The following is a 20,469-nucleotide window of genomic DNA, read 5'->3' on the forward strand; positions in this document are numbered from 1 at the left end:
AGTGAGCTGTGATTGTGCCACCGCACTCTTAAGAGCAAGACCCTGCCTCTTAAAAAACCCACATCATCAAATAGTTTGACAAACCAGGGCGTGTCCACACCGTGGAGTCCTACTCAGCAACGAAAAAAATCAAACTCCGGATCCGCTCAACCGCCTGGACGGATCTGCGGGGAGTCTGTGCCGAGTGGGAAAAGCCAACCCCGGAAGGTCACGTGCTGTGCGATTCTGTGTACACAGCGAGCTCGAAATGACAGGTTGTAGAATGGGGAGCAGCCGAGCGGTTGTCGGGCAGGAGAGCGGTGCTGCGGCTTTCCAGGGTGTCCGTCACAAGGATGCTGTGGGGACAGGCATATGCGGGGTCTTTTTTTTGAGACAGAGTCGCACTCTGTCACCCAGTCTGGTGTTCCGTGGTGTCAGCCTCGCTCACAGCAGCCTCAAACTCCTGGGCTTAAGCGATCCTCCTGCCTCAGCCTCCCGAGTAGCTGGGACTACAGGCGCTGTCACCACCCCTATTTTACAGATGGGGAAGCCAAGGCCCAGAGAGGTAGCGTCACTTGCCTGAGGACACACAGCTGGGAAGGGCAGAGCTGGGCTTTGAAGCAGGCCAGGCGTAGCTGAGTCTGTGCCCTGCAGGGGCTGGAAGGGAGGGATGAGCCGCTGGTGGAGAGGAGACGCTGGCGCCATGTGCTGTTGCAGCGGGAGCCCATCTCCTGCCGCTGCCCGTGCCCGACCCTCTGCTCCCCGCCTCGCCCGTCCTGTGGGGAGGCTTGGGGTCCCCCGACAGACCCCCCCAGCCTGGCTACGGACGGGAGGACTTTCCTGTCCAAGCCCCACCTCCCGCCCCTCCAGCCACCCAGGCCTCCTCGCAGCCTCCGGGACAGGGAGCAGCGAACTGCAGCCCTCGGGCCGAGGCCAGCTGGCCGCCCATGCACTCAGAGTGGTTTTTACGTTTTTCAGTGATTTTAAGCTGAAGGAAGAACACTAATTGACCTCATGTAGAAATTACATGGAATTCAAATTTCAGTGTCTATAAATATAGCTTTATTGGAACAGCCACGTGTGTTCATGGACGTGTTGTCTAAGGCTGCTATGGTGCCACGATGGCAGACTTGCGTAGCGTTTGACAAGGGACCCTGTGGTCCCCAAAGCCACGGGCACTCTCCGGCCTTTGAAGACAGAGTTTGCAAACATGCTCTGGCCTCAGGGCCACCGTGCTTGCTGTTCCCTCTGCCTGGGTCACCCTTCCCCGCGTGTCTCCATGGCTAGCTTGCTCGTTTCCTTCAACTGCACAAATGTCCTCTTCTCCTGCCCCTCACTGTCCCCATCCCTGTCCTGTTCTCCTGCTGTTTGTCTTCACGGCAGTTCCCGTGAGCCTGCTGGGTTTATTCGTATTCGTATCAGAACCCTGCGTCTCTCCAGCCAGAGTGTCTGCTCCTTGGGGGACAGGGATTTTTAACTGCTTTGTTTGCTGCCGAACTCCTGGGTCGAAGCCCCCTGCCCCGTCCCAGGCCTTGGGAGGCTTCCCTGGGAGGAGGGGGCCAGGGTCATGTCTTCTAGAATGTTCCCTTGAGACACAAGAGCCGCAGAAGTGCCGACCATGCCTGCCTCTGGCCAGCTCCTGCTGCCTGAACGTCCTCCCAGCCTCCCTTTGCCCCCACCCCTTCCAGCGCACCTGCCCGCCCAGGTGTGTCTCCTGAGGCTCTCAGTGCTGTTAGCGGTGGAATCCTGCTTTCTCGTGAGGCTCCCAGGAACGTCCATCCCCCTGCCCGTCCGACCCGGTGAGGCCAAGTGTTTCTGTGATTCTGTGCCTCGGTTATCCCACCTGTATAATGGGGCTCCACCGTCCTGCCTCCCGGGGCTGAGTGAGGCTGGCGGGGTCCGTGCCCGGCTCTCAGCAGGCGCCGTGGACACAGGGGTAATTGACGCCATTTTTGGCACAAGCTTCCTGCTTTAGGCCCACGGCCCAGGACCCTTCCCTCCCACCCCCGGGACAGGCGGCGGCTCCTGGGTTTGGAGGTGACCCCCAGTTCCAGCGGAACCCAAAGCTCTTCAGCACCGCAGCCCCTGGGGGCTGGAAGTCTGGGAGAAGCTTCTCTTGGTGGCGGGTGGGGTGGGGTCCTGTCTTTCTTGTGCTCTTTATTTAACAAAGGTAAGAAGCTGGCGTCTCCCGCTGCCCTGTCCTCTCTCTGCACCTGAACATGCCCACTGCCCTTCCGAGACTCCCCGGCTCCGTCCCCTTCCCCAGCCAGCCAGGGGGGAGGCGCCCTGTGCCCGCTGGAGGGGGAGCCAGGCTGGGTGACTCTGCCCAGTCTCTGCCCGCTAAGCCTCAGTTTCCCCATCAGTAAAACTGGTACATCATACCCCCGCCTGTCCTCCCTGGCAGCCCCTCTGCAGAGCTCTGAGACGTGGTTTGTGCGAACACTCTGCAAATTGTCCCGGGGCGTCGGCAGCTGCGGTGAGTTATCACCTGGGCAAACTTGAAGCCTGGGACAAAAAAACCATCGTGTTAACGTTTCGAGTCCGAGACCGTGCGGCCACTCGGGCCCCTGCCGTCCTTCAGGCTGGACGAGACTGGCGCGCAGGGTCCCTTCCCAGCCCCCGGCCGCGGCAGCCTTGCCCGAGACGCCGCCGTCCCGGCCAGCCGGCAGCGCCCCTAATTGCAGTCACAGATGTGGCAGCCACCAGCCTCTCCCGCGTGATCTGCCGTGTGGCGTGTGCTTAATTAGTCCCTGATTACTCATTTGCCGGGTGCTGTGTGTATTCCATATCTAATAACTTCCCAATTACGCCCGGCGCCGCCGCGCATTTTATAACCCGTGGCTGTCTCCCGTCGGGACTCTGCATTCGGCGTCCCCCTTCTCCCCCGACCCGGGGCTCGTCTCTGCCTTTACTGCGGTATTTGGAGTCCTCTGCTCGCGGCCACGGAGCTGTTACAGGGAATCGAGGGCCGTAACATACTGGTTTTCGGCCTCTGACGCACCAGGTCGCAGCACAGAGCAGGAAACCCCGCGGGGCGGGGCGAGCAGAGGGTCTCTGTCGATGGCCAGGCGGGGCCGGCTGGCCCGTGGGTGTCCTCTTCCCTCCCTCCTGGGCAGGCGGCCCTGGCCCTGTGACCTGCATGTCCCGAGCAGGGACGGGGCCTTTGGCCAGCCCTGGAGGTGCTCCTCGGCCGTGCCTGCCACCCTTGCCCACCCGCACCTGCCGGCGCCCTGGGGCAGGAGGCGGCTCTTCTCCCTGCACCTGCTTGGCTTCGCCCCTGGGCCTGATTGTCCCGGGGGGCCGAGGAGAAGGCGATGCCGTGGCGTCTCGCCCCCTCCTGCAGCCGCGTTCCTCACATCATCTTCCCGGCCCTGCTCGGGGAGAGAACTCGGCGGCGGCCGTCAGCAAACTCCCCCCGTGCCACTACCCGCAGGCAGACCCGCGTCCCCGGCGCGTGGCCCGGGCACCGTGTTGCTGCTACAGCGCAAGAGAGCGGGCGTCGGGCTCTGCTGGTGTTCAGTGAGCACCTACTGTGTGCCAGGCGCCGTGTGGGGGCTGCCCTCTTGCCGGCCTCCCGCTGGGTGGCAGCTCCCCTGGCGGAGGGAGCGCTGGGGAGGTCGGCGGTCAGCACTTCCAGGTCCCGGGGGTCTCAGCCCACCTGTGCCGCCGTGGCCCCCTCCCTGCAGGGCCTAGAAACACATGGAAACATGTATGTTAGGATGCTAAGTTGGTCACCCCCTAGGAAGTGGAACAAACACCCCCACCTGTTCTCCCAAATGAACCCCAGAAACCAAGCTGGCAGCCTCCCCCTGTCCATCTTGTCGTTCACGATTGAGGGGGCTCTGGTTGCGGGGACAGGTGAGGGCACGCGCCCTGTGCCACCCAGTTGGCTGTCGTGGAGCTGGGGCTCCAGCCAGGACTCAGGTGGGACCAACACCTGACGTGTGGTACAGGCGAGATAGCGACCAAGCGGTTTTCCCAGCTCCCTGAACCAGGTGACAGGGCCCCCACGACTCGCTGGGCAAAGAACCACAGGACAGACCTCGTCCCCACCACGCCCAGGGCACAGGATGAGGCTGGGCCTCTGGACTCACCCTCCAGCTCCCTCTTGCGTCCTCCGGGCCTTGTGTGGGGCTGGCCAGCTACGGGTGGGCTCGGGTAGCTCTAGTTTTGGACTGTCACGCCTTGGGGCCATGTAGGTGGGACCCCAGCGTGCAGACTCCAGCCTGGTGTCCCTGGCAGGTCCTTTGGGCAAGGAAGACATTGGCGCTGGCTTTGCTGGGGACGTGCTCTGGGCTGTCCTGAGCCAGCCCACGAGTCCCTGAGCACAAAGGCCAGGCCGCGGTGGGGGAAGGGCTGTGTGGCCAGTGGGCCTCTCTGCGTGTCCTCTCTGACAGTCGTGGCCAAGGGTCACAGTGTCCACCTCCTTTCCCTGCAGGTCACTTCAGCACCTCTGGAGGCATCGACAGCCGCCCGCCCCCCTCGGGAGCCCGAGCCCCGGCCGGGCGCCGCCGCAGAGAGCCTGCCCCGGGGCCCCAGGAGCGCCCAGGAGCCGAGGCCGGCGCAGTGTCCGCAGATCGGCCGGGACGGGGACGGACCAGACCTCGCAGGCACAGGTAGACGCCAGTTCTTGTCATATCTCTGGGTACTGGGCTGGGACCACGCTGCCCCTGCAGGGACAGGCTCCAGGGCCTGGTTCAGGGCCGGTTCTGCCTCGCGTCCTCGGAGTTCTCAGGGGTTCGCCGCTGAGTCTCTCTCTCAACATTGGATTTGCTTCCCATACTTTTCAGGGTCAAAGTTGTGGTTTAATCAGAATCCCTGGTGGCTGATACCCTCGAGTCCCGGGCTCGGGGGCTGCCTTTGTCTGTTGTGTTTATTCACTTGTGTGTTCTGCTCTCTGCATTGATTTGTTCGTTCGTAAAATGATGTCACGACACCCATGAACCGAGGGGGGATGTTTCTGGGTTTCTGTGGATGGGGTTGAGCTGGGGAGAGGCCGCGGGCGCCTCCAGCCTGGTTTTCCCGTTCCCACCCCTCCGGGACCCTCACCGCCTGGTGTTCGCTGTCTGAGTGGTGGTGCTGCCCTGGACGGGGGGCCATGCCCCTCCGTGGTGGGTGACTCCCAAGGCGTTCATGGCTGGGCCCGTGGGACAGGGTCAGGCCCTTCGGCTGGACTTGGCCGTGCGGTGACGCCTGTGCTCTTACCGCTCCTACCCGAGGCCCCAGGGAGGCGTCTGCAAGCTGGAGGGTTTGCAGGCTGCTCCCTGCGTCCGTCTGCGCACATGTCCCTTCCCGCCCGTAGGTCAGAGAGGCTGAGGCCTCCGGCACATGGCGGGGACAGGCTTGTCCCTCCCAAGACCTCGGTACTGGTGGCCACTGGGTCCCTAGAGAGAACCTTTCTCGTCAGGGGTCCTTGCTACACTGGCCTCATTCTGTGGGGGGAGCGGGGGGTGCTGACGTGGTGGGGGCGTCCTTTGGTGTCCCTGCCGCGGGGCAGACCTGGGAGGCCAGGTCAGCCGGGTGGGGGCCGGGCGGGGCCGGGCCAGGCAGGGGCTCGAGGCCACGTCTGCCAGCTGCTCCCCCTCAGGCTGTGCCGACCCCGGGCAGCTTCCCAGCCGGAGACCCCCAGGAGCTCATCCCGAACTCAGGCCCCACCCGGCGGCTGCTGCTGCTCGGAAACGTGACAGTGACTAATGGTTTATTACACACCTGCCACCTCTCATCCGGCAGGCGGGCGGGCGCAGTCTCCTGGGCCAGCTGGGCACTGCCAGCTGGGCAGCGGGCGGGTGCGGGGGAAGCACGTGCAGACAGAGATTACCGGCACACACGCGTGCACACACACGGGCACGCAGACACACAGATGGGTACACATGTGTGCACACACAGGGGCATGCAGACAGACGGGCACACACGCGTGCACACACAGAGGTACACAGACACACACGGGGTACGCAGACACACATGGGGTACGGAGACACATAGAGGCAGACATATCACATACATGAATGTACGTATAGACCACATACACAGATGTGCAGACACACACAGATCCCCCCCCACACACACAGATGCAGATCCCCCCGTGTACACAGTCTGCACGTGAATGCACATACAGACACACGGGCACAGGGACACAGACCCCCATCTACATAAAAACCTGCACACGCAGATGCACACATGGGAACCAAACACACTCAGGTGGATACACACACACACACACACACACACACACACACACACGACACACGGACATGTACGCAGACTCTCCCCACAAACACACGGACACACACAGATGCAAAGACAGACACGACCCCCCATACACAGACACACAGGCACCAGGACGCTCTCACACGTGCACACAAATACACACCACAGACACACACAGATGCACGTTCGTGTACACACGTGCCCCCCCCCCACTGTCCTGCATCTCCTTCTGCCCAGGTCATTGCCCAGGGGCGGAGGCTCGTCCCCCAGAGCCGGCCGGGCAGCAGGTGCCACTGCAGTCGTTTCTGACCCCGCTTCCCTGCAAACGTCCTGCACGTGGGGACAGCGCTCTCGCCAGAGGAAGGAAGCAGATACACCAGGAGCCCTCGTGCCAGGCTGGTGGCTGGGCCGAGTCCCCCAGGGACACCCGTGGCCAGCAGCTGCCATGGCCTCTCCCAGAGGCGAGGGTTACGTGTGCTATGGAAGGCGGAATTGGGTGTAGGCGACACTGGATTCCCTTTGACCCCAAGATTCCCAAGGCAGCCCATAGGGCTCACCAGACTTCGGAGTCACTGCTGTGTCCAGAGTTGAGCCACTCCCGGGCAAAGGCTCCAGGTGGCCGGCCAGGCTGTCGCCTCGTGGGCGGCTTTGGTCTTAGGCGCTGCATCCGGAGCACCCGCCTGGGAGGAGGATGCTTGCTAACTGCAGGGAGCACAGCTCCAGGGCTGTGGGTTCCAGGCCTTCTCTGCCGTCCTGTGAAGGCCGTGGGGGCCCCAGGGCTGGGATTCTGTTGACAGGCAAGGCACAAGCCCTGTCGCCAGCTGGTGGGCGAAGGGCTCACGAAACCTCACGGTTGGGGGCCTCCCCTCCTGGGGCTGAGCTCTCGCGCTCATCTCGTTCCAATACTCTTAAGCCTGTAGCCAAAGGGAGACCCATTTCTCATGTGCCACTTGCACGCGGCGTGGAACCCAGCGAGAGGACACCCCCAATTTATCACCAGCCCATGGGAGCAGGCTTCCCGGAGCAATTATCTCTGTGCCGTCGCAGCCATCCTGGGAGGGAAGCAGCACCGGCTGGGGGTAGGAGGACAGTGTGGCTCAGGTGTCTGAGACTCGGGTCTGAGTTTCCAGGTCCCAGCTGTTCTGACGGCAGAATAGGCACGGTGAAAATGACATCGTCCTCGTAGCATGGCATCAGCGACAGAGGATGGACACTAAGAAGGCACGGGGGGCTGCCATGCAACGCTGTGCGGGTTGTGCACTGCACAACTCCAGGGGGCGCCATTCTTACTGTGGTCTCTGCGAGTGTGCTTTCTGCATGACCACCAGGGCTGCCATGTCCCACAGCTCAGTGGCAGCCCTGTAGTTGTGTCACACGGGCCCTAGATGTCCTTTCTGAGGTAGAACAGCTCCTAAAGTGGCTAATGATGTCATTATTAATAGATACAGTGGAAGCCGCAGACCCCACTGGTGAGGGTGGGGTGGGGGTGCAGAAAACCTGGCCAAGATTGGCGCCCTGGTCACACGTGTTCCCGGGGCTCCCCCTTTCTCACGGGCCACGTTGGGGGTGTTTGCTGGCTTGGCTGGGGTGCTCGGTGGTCTGCGGGTTCATTCTGTCCTGACAGCCACCTGCTCCGCTCCCCCCAGAAAGCCACTGTGCACATCAGCTTTGTCTAGGTTCTCGGAGCCACCGGGCCAGGCCCTTCCTGCACCCCTAGCAGGCAGGGCTGGGGCTCGTGCCCCGTCTCTGCCCCTCCTGGCTCTTCCCGCCGGGTTTCTCGTCTCTGTTCCCAGGGCAGGGCTGACCCCGTGACCCTGCAGAGTGGGGACTCAGCAAGGACCGGAGCAGGAGGGAACGAGGGTGAACACACGGGGCCAAGGCAAGGTGTGGGGAGGCCTGGTTCCTTCTGGCGGCTCCGGGGGAGAATCTATTCCCTGCCTTTTCCAGCTTCTAGAAGCCGCCTACACTCCCTGACTCGTGGCCCCTTCTCCGTCTACACAGCCGGCAGCGGTGCACGGCCCTGACCGGCTTCCACGGCCGGTCTCCACCCGACCATCTTCTCCTGCGCCCGTGCCCGCTGACACGGCCCCTGTGAGTCCCGGGCCTGCCCGATCCAGGGCGGTGGCACACCTCCCAGTCAGTCAGTCAGCAACCCTCACCCCACTGCAACCTTAATGCCCCCTTTGCTGTGTAAGAGACACGTTCACAGGTTCCAGGATCAGGACATGACGTTGATCTGTCGTTCACAAAATCAGCTGCCTCAGCCGCGGCCGGCGAGACAGGTGCTAAAACTGCCAGCCCCGCGTTCTGTGTGCGTTCTCCTGGTTGGTGACTCGGGGTCCCAGGTTCCCTGCAGTCTGAGGCCTCTGCCTTCCTGGCACTCTGGATGCCCTAGTGTGCTGTCACCGCAGACGCGGGGAGGAGGACACGGGAAAGCCGTCAGACGCTTGCCCACCGCGGCCTTGCAGGGCACCACGCCACTCCACTGACCTGCCCTGGCCTCCACCGGCTCGTGCCCCGCCCAGCTGGGAAGCGGAGCCACGCCCGGTGCTGTTGTCCCCTGCAGGAAGCCCTTCTGCTGCCAGGCTGGCTGTCCGCGGTTGCGGGAGCCCCAAGACGGCGCGGGTCAGAGCCTCGTGCTGCTCTGCCTGGACGGTTTCCGGTTCTGTACACCCCTCGCTGGCTCCTGTGTGCTCCGGTTCCGAGGGTGCACCTGTGGCTGTCCCCAGGCCTGTCATCAGGCCCCTGGAGCTGCTTTGCATGAAGGACGGGGACCTCTCGTCCCTGGGTGGCCCTTGGTAGCCAGCGACGGGCAGTGGAGCCCCTTGCTGCGGGAGACAGGGACCACTCGCCCTCCAGAGCTCCCTGGGCTGGGCTGGGGCTGGGGTCACCCTTGCTTAGGGCCTCTGCTTCCTGCGTCCTCCACATGTCCCCAGGAGCTCGGCCTTGGAGGTCACTGGCACGCCCTTGTCTCCTTGTCCGCCTGTGAGAGACCCAGTCGAGACATCGGTCCCCAGAGCCCTGTCACTGAGCCCTGTCTGCAAACAACACCTCGGACGCGCCCCTTCCTCTGCGCCAGCCCAGCCTTCTGCCTTGGCTGTCCTCTCCCCAGGGATGACGTGGGGGCTTTGGGTCCCAGTGCCGGTGGCTCACCCAGCTCCTCGGGGGGAGGTGCTGCCCAGGAGTGGAGTCGAGGACACAAAAGAAAGGATAAGCATAGGCAAGTTCCTCTTAGGGTGTAGCCCTCGGGGTGAGCCCCTCAGGCCCCAAGGTGGGGATTTCTGGGAGCCTGGGAGTGTCCCCGGGGCCACGTCTGGAAGCTCTAACCGCAGGGCCACGAGGGTAGCAGTGTAGCCACCTGGAAGTTGAACATTTATAGGAGCCCTGAGCAACTTGGTTTTCTTTTCTGCTCTTTTCCTTTCTAGCCATGTGTTCAAATAAGCTGTTCGCTGGGTGTGATTAGGATGTGGACGCCTTTTTAAAAAACTTTTTTTGAGACAGGTTCTCGCTCTGTCACCCGGGCTGGAGTGCCGTGGCGTCGTCATAGCTCACTGCAGCCTCCAACTCCTGGGCTTGAGTGATCCTCCTGCCTTAGCCTCCCGAGTAGCTGGGACTGCAGCCATATGCCACCACATCCGGCTAATTTTTTTTAGTTTTTGTAGAGATGAGTCTTGCTGTTGCCCAGGCTGGTCTCGAATTCCTGACCTCAAAGGATCCTCCCACCTCGGCCTCCTAAAGTGCTGGGATTACAGGCGTGAGCCACCGCGCCCGGCCTGTGGAAGCCTTCTCACACTCTCTGAGTTGAAAACCTGGCTTTGTTCCTTTTGAGGTTTTGAGATTAGGCAGATAACCTCCATGTGCCTCAGTTTCCCCAGTCTGTAAAGCGGGGGCGATGCCCTGATTGCTGTGAGGATCGACAGTCAGTCCGCGTCCAGTGCTTAGCACGGTGTCTGGCACACGGGCAGGCAGGAGCTGGCCTGGCCCTGGCGGTGGGAGGGGACCGGGTGACCACCCAAAGTGCTGGCCCGGGGACAGCTTTTGTCTCTTCTTTGTCGGGCACGTGGGCTCCCAGCCAGGGTCAGACCTCCGTCGCCAGCGAGGCGGGGACTGCACTTGGGTCCTTGGCCTCCAGGAGTCCTTGGCAGGCCCCGCCTGGGGCGGCTCTGGCGCCGAGTGCTCTGACCCCAGGCTCTCGGGGGGGCTGTGGCCCCCGCCAAGCGGCAGCTGCTGCGGAGGGCGCGGGGGCTGGGGCTGGCCGCGGCTCCTCCCGCTCCCCCCCGAGAGCCCCCTGCCCAGGCTCCTCCGCGGCGTCTGCCTCCCGCTCTGCCTCTGCTGGACGTTCCCAGCAGAGCTGGGATCCAAAGTCTGCTTCTCTCGCCACGCGTGAGCGACCCGTTCGTCTTCCTGGGAACTTCTTGGAATGCCGCCAAGTCGCCGCAGGAAGGTTTAGGAGCCCTGAAGCCTCAGAGGCTCTTTCCGTGTAAGCAGATCTGTCCCCAGGAGCCGGGTGGAGCGTGCACCGGGGCTGCCTTGCGGCCTGAAGACCCCGCCCGCCTCTCGGTTCTCGCCTCTCCCGCTTGCTCGGTTCGGGATTCCTCCAGCCGGTTCCTGTGCCAGGCTGTGACAATGTGTGTCTGTCTGTGACTGGTTTAGATTTTCGTGCAATAAAAAAGAAAAGGGCATTTAACTTGGGCAATTGGAAAAACCATAAACCAAGAATTGACTTAAACGTGAATCATCGTGGCCAAAGACACCAGCAGATCTTTCTACCTGGCAAAGCTGACGTTAAGAGGGTCGGTTTGGTGGCGGCAGGGCCGGCCCCTCCTGGGGGCTCCAGGGGTCAGTCTGTGTCTCACCTTCTCCGGCTCCCCGAGGCCACCTCGTCCCCTGGCACCCAGCCCCTGCCTCGCTCGCTCCAGCCTCCTGCCCCCGTCACTGCCTCTGCCCCTCCCCCACCGTCGGCCCTCGTATGACCCGACCCGCCATGGTGTCAGACCCGCTCGGACGACCCAGGAGACACGGCCTGTCGAGGTCGTCACCCGATCACATCTGCAAAGCCCCTTTGCCACACAAGGTGACAGGTCCGCAGGCTCTGGATTAGGCGTGGATGGCTTTGGGGCCCATTAGTCAACCCAAAACGGGCTGGGCTGGCTGTCACTAGCCCGTGGGGCGCGGTGGGGAGCCCTGGAAATGGTCATTTATTGGGCGCCGACTGTGTGCCAGGCCCAGCTGCTCAGGTGCTTTGCTGGGGCTGGTCCCTCACCCGGGTGTGGCAGGGGGGTCAGCGCTCTGGGCCACCCTGGGTCCGTTTCCTCCTGAGGAACGTGGGGACAGTCCTAGAGCCTCCCTCACGGGCTGGAGCTGCGAGGGCCTCAGTTGGTACCCACGCGGCTGGTGCTGGGGTCACGACCTCCAGGGGGGCGGGGCTGGATTCTCCCGGGTGCCGTTTGCCACTTGCCCAGGAGGTGGCGCCGTGAAGCATCAGACAGGGCCAGAGCCACCGCCCCTGGGCTGCCCGTCACCCCCGCCTGGGCACAGGGAAGGGGGTTCACTCCAGGGACCCAGACAAGGTTCCGCCCCCTCCCCCAGCCTCTCTCCAGTGCCCCCCGGAAAGAGCCCACAGGCCACCCTCAGGTGCACGGGGCGTCCCTCGGGGCCCAGCCTGCCCTGCAAAGCAGATGAGCCGTCGTCCCCATTTCCAACCACCACTGAGCCCGCCTGTCCTAGGACGTGCTAGGAGGAGCTCTGACAAGGGGCAGAAGGACACAGAAAGCGCAGTGCAACCTGGGAGGGCTGCTGGGTGGAGGCAGCACTCAAACTGGGCATCCAGGCCCAAGGAGGGCAGGGGAGGGGACCCGAGGGAAGAGACTCGATGGTGGTGGGCTTTGTCCTCCCCTCCCTCCTGATGGAACTGTGTCCCCTCCTCACATTCCACCTCCGTCTCTGTAGGGTACCAAGGCAAGTCCCCCCGGCCACCTGGCTGCCTGCTGGCCCCGCCCTGCAATTCCCAGAGCCCCGTGACGCGCCCCACAGGGAGTCTGCCCGGGCCCCAGGTCCCCAAAGTCAGAGGCGCGAGGCCTGGCCCTGCCCTCCCGCCTGAGCTGAGCAGGCTTTGGCGGCTGCCTCTCCCGCGGGCAAACCTCGGCGTTCTTGACCCGGGGACACTGCCGGGTGGAGCTGCTTCTGCCTGGAGCAGGTTCCAGTGACGGCCAGGCTGGGCGCAGTGCCTGGCCCGGAGTGGGCGCCCGGTGCGCTCTGTCGAATGACTCTGTGAACAGATGGGGGTGCCCTTGGTGGGATGTCACTCCGTGTGACCCCCTTGGGGACTGGAGTCCTGTCGGCCATGCAGGGCATGGCGGTGCTCGCATGTGCGGTAAATGCCTCCAGGCCCGCGGGGTCCTGCTTGCAGACGCACAGCGGCCAGAGGTGACAGGAAAAGCAGGAAGTGGCTGCCCCAGCTCCCAGCACCCGCCAGCCTCCGAGCCCGGCCCGGCTCCTGTGTGCCGCTCCGGGCGGCTGGTGCCAGGGCGGGCGGAGGCTGGGCGGGCAGGAGGGGGCCGCCCTGTGGCCGTGCTGCGGCCGGCTGGGCTCTCTCGCCTGCCACCCCGGAGTTTGCCCTGAACCTGAACTGCAGACCCAGCAGGAGGGGACCAAGGCATCCTCTCCTCCCAGCCTCGCTGCTCCGGCCCCTCGTCCCTTTCCCAGCCCGAAGGGAGCTGCCCGATGACCGAGGCCACCACTGTTCCTCAGGTGGCCGGGCCGGGCCAGGGGGGCCAGGGGCTGGGACAGTCAGTGCTCATGGACCAGAAGAGCCCCAGGTGGACAGTGCTGCTGCCGGGTGAGTCCCCGGGGCTGGCCCCGTGCGGGGCGTGGAGCAGACGGGGGTGGGGACATGGGTGAGTCTTGGGACGGTGCCCAGACTTCCAGGACAGAAGACAGAAGACAGATGTGGGGGAGGACAGACAGGGCCAAGCTGTGACTCAGTGAGAGGGCGTGTATCCTGGCTGCAGGGGTCCCGTGGTGCATGTGTGAAGCATGAGTGCTGGCCCAGGGGACAGTGTCCCCAGGGGACCAGCATAACGTCCCGTCTGAGCCCAGGGGCCCAAGCATAGGTGCGGAGGATTCTAAGGGGGTGTGGCAGTCGTTGGGGCCACAGCTGCCAGCCCTCGGGGCTCCCTGGGCGTGTCCCAGCCCTCCCACCCGCTGTGGAGCACAGGCTGGCACGGAGCACCTTGGGGGAGTCGGGGTGCTGCTGTCTGCCCAGCTCGCTGGGCCTCTTGGTGCCAGGCGGCCCTCCAAGGTCACTGAATCCCACCCCCTTCCCACTGAGGCAGCCCAGCCCTCAGGACAGAGCTGGGCATAGCACCCGGGGAGACCTGTCTCCGGAGCCACCTGCTGCCTCTGACAGTGGGAAACACAGGGCAGGGGGGCCGGGAGTAGAGCCGGGCAGACCCCGGCTGCGGGAGCGGGCGCAGAGGCCTTGGCTCTGAGGGGGTTCCGGGGGGCGCAGGCGTGCATGGTACGGGGGATGCCGAAATCCCAGCATCTCCTCATTCCCCTGCCAGGTGGGATGTGAGGGGCTTCCACGGCCAGTCTCCCGGGCAGCAGGGAACTCGGGTCCTGGCCCTCCACTCCGCAGCTGGGCTGCAGCAGGTGGATCTAACCTGATTAAGGACGAGCACACCAACAAGGGGCACACACTCCTGCGAGGTAGTGAGCTCCCCGTCCCAGGCAGCATTCCAGCAGGATCTGTGAAATCCGTCAGGGGGGGTGTCTGCGGAGGGATGGGGGTCTCAGATTCCAGGTCCCACCTCCTCCGTGCACCTTGACTACACAGTAATCAGAACCACAGCAGCTGGCATTTAGTGAGCACCTACTGCACACCAGGGCTGCTCCCCAGCCTCGGCAGGGGCCAGTTCCCCGAAGCCACATCACAGCCTGTGAGGTAGGCGTGTCCTTCCCCCATGTGCCGGGGGCAAGACCAAGGCACAGAGCAGTTGAGGGGCTCCCCGAGGGTCACACAGCCGGTCAGGTGGAGGCAGAGCTGAGACGCAGAGTCCAGGCCGTGTGGCACGGAGCCAAGAGGACCCGACCTCAGTGACAGGAAATCAGCCTGTTGAGGAAAATGTTCTCTAAACTCGGAGGGGCAGAAGGATCTCAAGCCTCCCCCCAGGGCTTTGACTGGGAGTCCGGGGGGCCGTGGCCTGCCTAGGCCAGGGACAGTCCTGTCCTGCCAGGGCAGGAGGGTGCCAGCAGCAGCCCCAGTGGCAGCCGGAGGCTCCCTGTCTGCCCGGGAGGTGCTGGGGTGCCCGGGACCCCTGCCCAGCCCAGGCCCAGCTGCCTCATGGTGCCAGGGGGCTTTAGGGCTCTCTGCTCCCACCCCTGGGGCTCGGGCCTCACCTGTGGCCCACGGCCTGCCAGCCCCGTGTCTCCTGTCGCTGCACGATGCCCTTGGCACCAGCCGCTCCTTTGTGGTCTCAGCTCCGGGGGTGGCTTCTGCCCGGCTGCTCGCTGGCACGGCCGGTGACAGCCTGGGCCTGTCTGCCGTGTGAGTCTGTGTGGGTCCATGTGAGTACGTGTATGCATGTCTGTGTGCACGTGTGGCTGTCACAGTGTGTCACCATGCATGTCAGGGTGTGTGCAGGGTGGCTCTCAGCACGTACTGTGTCCGTGTGTGGCTCTGTGTGTGTTTGTGTGCACGTGTGGCTGTCACAGTGTGTCGTCATGCGTGTCAGGGCATGTGCAGGGTGGCTCAGCACGTGCTGTGTCCGTGTGTGGCTCTGTGTGTGACGTGTGCAGGGAGGAGAGTCGCGGCGTCCCGCCTGGCCGTGGCAGGCGAGTCTGGCTGGCCTCAGGGCCCAGGGCGGGAGGCAGCCCCACAGGTGAGCCCAGCCCCACCCCTGCCGAGCGTGGTGAGTCACACAGGGCCACGGCCAGGAGGGGCCACACTGCTGGCGTGCGGGTCGGTCTGACACTAAGGCCCTCGGCCCTCGTGGAGCCGAGCCGGTGCCCGACCGGGTTTGGGGCAGAGGGCGCTGCTGGCGCGGAGGCTGGCGCCCGGACCTCTCTGACCCCCTCCCCTTGGCAGCGGCCGGAGCACCAGGAGCCCAGGCTGGGCTGTCACACAGGCCTGCCACCTGCCTGGGGACAGTCCCCAGTCACCCTTCCCACCTCCAGTGTCCTGGCTTTTGCCCATCACCCGCCTTCACCCAGTGGAACATGGGACGGGAAGGAGCATTTATTAAGTACCTGCTGCATGCCAGCCCTCCTGCTGCTGTCAGATCCACCCCAGCCCCACTCTACAGATGGGGAAACTGAGGCTCAGAGAGGCAGGACGTTTGCCCCAGGCATGCAGGGCCCAGCCCAGCAACTCCACAGCTGGGATCCCCAGTGGGGCCACCCCCTTAGCCAGGTGGGCTCCTCCTTGGGCCTGAGCAACCGCCCGGACCCTCGGGGCCCCACCCCACCCCACAGCAGGCTCGCCCTCCCTCCAGCCTCTCTGCTCTTGTGGAGAGACAGCCCACGCCAGGCTCAAACAAGTCAGAGCCTCAGTTTCCCCATCCGTGCAACGGGGATGATCGTGGAGCTCGATCTCGCCTCGTATCGGGTGGGCCTGTGGGACCCGGCACAGAGTCCCTGCCCTGCCCCCACCCTCAGGGACTGCCCGGCCCCCCGGGTGGGGCTGGGGTGAGTTTGGTGGCCGGCAGGCTGGGCTGGGCTGGCTGCCTCCTGGCTCCGTAATGGCAGGTTTGGTCACAGACAGAGCCTGTGGCCGGGCGGTGTGGGCGGTGTGGGGGGGCGGCCCTGCCCTCCCGCCGCCCGCCCACTGGGCCTGTGGTCCCGGCCGGGGACACAGGAACACAGCCCTGGCTCTGTTCTCAGAGTCCTGGGAGGCGGCTGTCACCGCAGCGGCCCGGAGCTGGAGGCGAGCCCAGAGTGGGGGGAGGGGCCGTGTCTGCCTTGGCCGCTGGGCGCGGCCCTGCCAAGCCACAGGTGCCTCCGCTGAGGGAGAGGGGGCTGGGGCTGGGGCTGGGCGGCGGGGGCAGGGCTGTGAAGAGGGGAGAGGACAGCGAGGAGAGCCGGGAAGGAGCCTGTGTCTGAGGTGACAGGCCAGTCTGCACCCCCCCTTCCTCCCCATGGCCACCATTACTGGGGCTGCTGGTACCACCGGGTTTCCGGGCTGTTCGTACTGTTCCACATGTTGCACACTGCACAATCTCAGAGGGCCACTCATAGGAGTTGCGCCGTGCGCAGGGGCGGGGCCCTCCTCCCGTCGTGTCCACCGGCCACATTTTGATTTCTGATTCTGGAATGCTGGTACCTTTGTGAGCCTGGAATGTACAGTGTGGGTAACAAGGCACCCCGGTGAGCCTCACATGGGGTACAAGAAGCCGTGTCTGCTTTCAGAGGACAGAGGGACATGTGGCATCCCTGGGTGTCCCATGCATCCTGTTCCGCATGGGCACCGCAGCCCGGAGCCTCCCTCGTGGTCTGACCCCGTCGCTCCTCTGCCTCCCGCACTCCTTGCCGAGCAATGAATTCCTCCTTCGAGGACGCGGGCTTGGGCTGCTGGCGTCCGCAGGACCCTGGGGGAAAAGACCCCAGTCGAAACCTCTCCTGGCTGTGTGACCTTGGGCAAGTTACTGGGCTTCTCTGTGCCTTCTCTGTCTCATCTGAAAAGAGGCGGGAGTGAGAGACGGGTCAGTGGGACGGTGGCAGGAGCACTGGAGCAGGGACAGCAGAGGAAAGGCCTTGCATAGAAACCGCCGCTTCCTCCTCCCTGTGACACTCGCAGGTCCCGGCAGGCAGGGGCCGGGGCTCACTGGGGTGCTGGCGCCAGGCTTGGCCCCGGGTGAGTCCTGGGTTCGCCCACAGCGGCAGGGTCGCAGGGGAAGCTCCCTCTCCCGCCCTCGGGGGCTGCATTCCCAGGCCGAGCGTCCCGAGTGCAGGCACTGGCGGGAGGGCCGTGGCCGCCATATCTGGGGCCTGCTGCTGACAGCCCTGCCCCAGAAAGGGTCGTGGGCCTGTCATCTGCACCCCCGTGGGCTTGGGAACACGTGTGGCCAAGTGGTTTTCCCAGGAGGGGCAGGCTGTGACAGCCATGCACACGTGGTCCCGGGGGCAGGCAGAGCCACGTCCACGCTGGCCCTGACACGGCTTCCCTCCTGCGTGGCTGGCTCTGGGGGGTTAGGCAGGGCCAGGCTTGGAGACACCCTTCTCAGACTGTGACATTCAGGCCCCCCCAGCCCCTTCCCTAGCCGGGCCGCGGCCTCCACATGGCTGCCCGCCATCCACGCCAGGCGGGAGCAGGAGGCAGCCGGGGGTCGCAGTGGTCATGCGTGGGAGGGTGCAAACGGGAAGCCACTCAGCCTTCCTGCCTCCCCCCAAGGGCCAGCCCCCCTTTATAGTGACCACATGACAACACCCACGTGCTGGGCACCTACTGACAGGTGGCTCGCGTGACGGGCTCTGCGTCCCTCCTCCTTTAACTCCCTCCCCGAGACGCTGACGAGCCGGGCGGTCACTAGCCCATCTCACAGACCTGCAGACTGAGGCTCGGGAGAACCGCTGCGGCCGCGTGCGCACCCCGGGTCTCTGGGCGGGGCCGGGCTGGCAACCTGGGATGGAAGTGGCCCCTCGTCCCCCTTCAGCCCTTTCGTCCCCGGCCACCTGGCCTCCCAGTGCTGCCCCGCGACCTGCTCCTACCTCTTCCTGGGGAGAGAAGTTTCTCCCGGCCACCGGCGGGAGTCGCAGGGCTGGACTCGCGCAGCCAGAGGGCTGGAGAGTGGGAATGCCCGGTTCAGAGCCTGGCTGCCCCTGGCTGGGTGGCCTCGGACAAGCCGCTACCCCCCCCCTGCGCTGTGCACAGAGCCGCCTGCCCTCCCCGAGGGGGCTACTGTCTCCCGTCCCCCCCATCCTCCCCATCCTCCCCTCTCTCATCCCGCCGCGGCCCCTCCCCGCGTGCACGGCCATCCGGCAGGTTCTCTCTGGGGACCCCACCGGCTGCCCAGCACCAGGGCAGCCGCCGCCTCCGTCGGCTCTCGCACCGCTCAGTGTCCCCGGCGGCACCTAGAGCCGTGCCCGGCGCACGCTGGGCCGCGAGAGTCGCCAGACGCGGGGAGGGTGGGCGCGCGGGGGTGGGGGGCGAACGTTCGGCCCTCACGCCCTTCCTCTCACCCCCTGCTGCAGAGAAGAGTCCAGCGGGCGCCCCTGGCGCAGAGTAGGTGCTTTCAGACTCCAGTTTCCTTCCCACCCCGCGGTGAGCGCGGCTCAGGCCTGGCAGCATTTCTGGGTTCTCGGGGCGCAGCCGGAGTCCCGCCCCCTTCATGGGGGCCTTTTCCTGCCGCCCCTCCTCCATCGCCAGCTGGGACGGCGGGGCCTAGACCCTGCTCCCTGCCAGACCCCAGGCGGGGCCGGGGGTCCTGGAGCTGGAGTCCCCTCTACCTGGGCGTGTGCTCCTGTTGCCGCCCGACCCCGAGGCCCAGCCGGGGCCCAGTGGCGCTGGCCCAGGAGGTGAGGGAGGCAGATGGCTGTGGTCCCCCTCCAGCTCTGCTCCCTGGCCCACGGTCACTGAAGATAAGACCCTGGGCAGGGTCTGGGGTGTCGCCATTTCCCGCCAGCCCCGCTGCCTGGCAGAGCCCAGGACGTGACCTCCTGGGGACCTCGACCCTGCCAAACATGGTGGGCAAAAGGGCTTGTTTTCCAAATCCCAGGACAGAACATTGGGTGTTTGGCCTTGGGAAGCCAAAGCATTGCTCTTTCTAGAACATTCTGATGGGTTATAAGGACCACAGGACTGGCTAGGAAATTCTAACATGGACGATCACCACAGCCGTGAACGACAGCGGGAGGTCAGAGGTAGGGTCTTGTCCTCAGGGATCACGACGTCCAGTTGGGCAGGTGGGGCTCTTACACCCCGAGGATCAGGGCACGCGGCATAGACAGCCCCGGAGGACTCCCTGGAGGAGGAGGAGGGTCAGAGCTGGGGCTCGAAGGACTCCAAGCTGCAAAGGAGAGTGTTCGAGATCTTCCTGGAGGCAGAGAGAGAGTCCAAGGGGGGAGGAGGTGATGCTCTGGTGCCTCATCTGAATTGTGGGGATGCGGGTGCCCCCAACTCCTTCCTGCCCTGAGCAACCCCACCGTTCTGCAGATGGGGAGCCTGAAGCCTGGGGAGCCATTTGGCCAAGCAAGACGGAGGCAGGCGTGAGGCAGGTGGGAGGACCCGCTGCTGCCCGGGGGTCCCCACCTCCTGACACTCCACCCTGGGGGCGGCCCCCATCTCTGCGGCCCCCATCGTGGTCCAGGGTTAGTGTCGCATCTCAGACGTTTGATCTGTGTTCTGTATTAGACGGTAGCGATGTGAAATCTTGACACAAACAAGGTTAACAAATTGGCTCCATTTGGCGTGGCCCCGGACCTAATTAGATGCAATTACGACTCACCGGGGGGTCTACGCACAGCCCTATCCATCACGTGGCCTCCCGCACCCGCCCTCCCCTCTCTCCGCCAGCGAGGGAGGAGCCCGCCTGCCCGGCCGGGAGACCTGGGAGACCGTCCTTCTCCCAGTCCCTCGCATTTTACTTGGGGACCTGTGAATTTCCAGGGGCGGGGGTGGGAACCCGCTGGCTGTCTGGTAAAGTTTGCGGTGCATGTTCATTTGTTGGCGTTGAGGTAAGATTCACATAACATAAAACCAAGTGTTCTAAGGTGCACAACTCAGTGGCATTCAGGACATTCACAATGTGTGCAGACAGTTCCTACGCCCAGTGCAAAACCAGCCCGTCACCCCAGAGGAAACCCACTCTGCTTTCTGTCTGCGTGGATTTGCCTGCTGTGTGCATTTCACGTACACGGAACTGTAGGATACGTGGCCTTTTGTGTCTGCCTCTCTCGAGCAGCACGTGTGGGGCTGCTGCTCCTTTTCATGGCTGAGTAATATTCCACGCCGTGGATAGACCCTGTTTTATTTTGTTGCCTTGTTTTATTTCGTTGTTGTTGAGATAGAGTCCCACTCTGTTGCCCCGGGTAGAGTGCAGTGGCGTCACCATAGCTCACAGCAACCTCCAACTCCTGGGCTTCAAGCGTCCTCCTGCCTCAGCCTCCCCAGGAGCTGGGACTACAGGTGTGCACCACAGCGCCTGGCTGATTTTTTTTTTCTTTTTGGTAGAAATGGGGTCTCACTCTTGCTCAGGCTGGTCTCGAACTCCTGAGCTCAAGTGATCCTCCCACCTCGGCCTCCCAGAGTGCTGGGAGTACAGGTGTGAGCCACCACACCCACCTGGA

This window comes from Lemur catta, chromosome 20, assembly GCF_020740605.2.
Source record: "Lemur catta isolate mLemCat1 chromosome 20, mLemCat1.pri, whole genome shotgun sequence".
Taxonomy (NCBI): Eukaryota; Metazoa; Chordata; class Mammalia; order Primates; family Lemuridae; genus Lemur; species Lemur catta.